The sequence below is a fragment of the Arachis hypogaea genome, chromosome 6, assembly GCF_003086295.3.
Source record: "Arachis hypogaea cultivar Tifrunner chromosome 6, arahy.Tifrunner.gnm2.J5K5, whole genome shotgun sequence".
In the NCBI taxonomy this organism is placed as follows: domain Eukaryota; kingdom Viridiplantae; phylum Streptophyta; class Magnoliopsida; order Fabales; family Fabaceae; genus Arachis; species Arachis hypogaea.
Window position 1 is genome coordinate 37,895,787 of NC_092041.1, and position 2,450 is coordinate 37,898,236.

At 36.8% G+C, this 2,450-nt stretch overlaps 1 non-coding gene across 1 annotated transcript; it reads left to right on the plus strand.

Annotated features, from left to right (window-relative positions):
* The first annotated feature begins 737 nt into the window (after positions 1-737).
* On the plus strand, positions 738-845 carry LOC112700556 (small nucleolar RNA R71). The gene has a single exon (XR_003153462.1). It is a non-coding gene; the product is annotated as a small nucleolar RNA R71 (small nucleolar RNA).
* The last annotated feature ends 1,605 nt before the right edge of the window (positions 846-2,450 follow it).

Below are 2,450 nucleotides of genomic sequence, written 5' to 3' on the forward strand. Positions count from 1 at the left end.
TTGGATTTTCTTCTGTATTGCTTGGGAGAGTACTTGGAGGGAGTTCAGTAATTTTCTTGCTCAGCTGACCCACTTGTCCTTCCAAATTTCTAATGGAAGACCTTGTTTCAGTCATGAAACTTTGAGTGGTCTTGATTAGATCAGAGACCATGGTTGCTAAATCAGAAGTATTCTGCTTAGAACTCTCTGTCTGTTGCTGAGAAGATGATGGAAAAGGCTTGCTGTTGCTAAACCTGTTTCTTCCACCATTATTATTATTGAAACCTTGTTGAGGTTTCTGTTGATCCTTCCATGAAAGATTTGGATGATTCCTCCATGAAGGATTATAGGTGTTTCCATAGGGTTCTCCCATGTAATTCACCTCTTCTATTGAAGGGTTCTCAGGATCATAAGCTTCTTCCTCAGATGAAGCTTCCTTAGTACTGCTTGGTGCATTTTGCATTCCAGACAGACTTTTGAGAAATCATATTGACTTGTTGAGTCAATATTTTGTTCTGAGCCAATATGGCATTCAGAGTATCAATCTCAAGAACTCCTTTCTTCTGACTAGTCCCATTGTTCACAGGACTTCTTTCAGAAGTGTACATGAATTGGTTATTTGCAACCATTTCAATCAGTTCTTGAGCTTCAGTAGGCGTCTTCTTCAGATGAAGAGATCCTCCAGAAGAGCTATCCAAAGACATCTTGGACAGTTCAGAGAGACCATCATAGAAAATACCTATGATGCTCCATTCAGAAAGCATATCAGTGGGACACTTTCTGATCAATTGTTTGTATCTTTCCCAAGCTTCATAGAGGGATTCTCCTTCCTTCTGTCTGAAGGTTTGGACTTCCACTCTAAGCTTACTCAATTTTTGAGGTGGAAAGAACTTTGCCAAGAAGGCATTGACTAGCTTTTCCCAAGAGTCCAGGCTTTCTTTAGGTTGAGAGTCCAACCATGTTCTAGCTCTGTCTCTTACAGCAAAAGGGAATAGCATAAGTCTGTAGACCTCAGGGTCAACCCCATTAGTCTTGACAGTGTCACAGATTTGCAAGAACTCAGCTAAAAACTGATGAGGATCTTCCAGTGGAAGTCCATGGAACTTGCAATTCTGTTGCATTAGAGAAACTAATTGAGGCTTAAGCTCAAAGTTGTTTGCTCCAATGGCAGGGATAGAGATGCTTCTCCCATAGAAATCGGGAGTAGGTGCAGTAAAGTCACCAAGCACCTTCCTTGCATTGTTGGCATTGTTGTTGTTTTCGGCTGCCATTTGTTCTTCCTCCTTGAAGAGTTCGTTCAGGTGCTCTAAAGAGAGTTGTGCTTTGGCTTCTCTTAGCTTTCTCTTCAAGGTCCTTTCAGGTTCAGGATCAGCCTCAACAAGAATGCCTTTGTCTTTGCTCCTGCTCATAAGAAAGAGAAGAGAACAAGAAAATGTGGAATCCTCTATGTCACAGTATAGAGATTCCTTTAGGTGTCAGAGGAAAAGAAGAGTAGAAGACAGAAGTAGAAAATTCGAACTTATCAGAGAAGATGGAGTTCGAATTTTGCATTAAGGAATAGTATTAGTCCATAAATGGAAGGAAGTGAGAAGGAGGGAAGTAATTTTCGAAAATTAAGTGAAAAATTTTGAAAACATTTTTGAGAAACATTACTTAATTTTCGAAGATGAAAATGGAAAAGAAATCAAGTGATTTTTGAAAAAGATTTTGAAATTAGAAATCAAAAGGATTTGATTGAAAACTATTTTGAAAAAGATGTGGTTAAGAAGATATGATTGATTTAAAAAAAATGTGATTAAGAAGATATGATTTGAAAAACATTTTAAAAAGGATTTGGTTTGAAAATTAGAAACTTGACTAACAAGAAAAGATATGATTCAAACATTAAACCTTTCTCAACAGAAAAGGTAACATACTTGAAATGTTGAATCAAATCATTAATTGATAGTAAGTATCTTTAAAAATGGAAAGAAATTGGTTTTGAAAAAGATTTGATTGAAAAATTGATTTGAAAAAGATTTGATTTTGAAAAGATTTTGAAAACTAATAAAAAAAATTTGATTTGAAAACAGAATCTTCCCTTCTAGCCATCCTGGCGTTAAACGCCTAGAATGGTATCCATTCTGGCGTTTAACGCCCAAAATGCTACCCTTTTGGGCGTTAAACGCCCAACCAGGTACCCTGGCTGGCGTTTAAACGCCAGTCTGTCCTTCTTCACTGGGCGTTTTGAACGCCCAGCTTTTTCTGTGCAATTCCTCTGCTGTATGTTCTGAATCTTCAATTCTCTGTATTATTGACTTGAAAAGACACAAATTAAAAAAATATTTTTGGATTTTTAATAATAAGGAAAAATCAAAATGCAACAAGAATCAAATAACAATGCATGCAAGACACCAAACTTAGCAGTTTGAATACTACTGACACTAACAAAATGGAAATGCATATGAGACACACAAAACACTCAAGTCAAT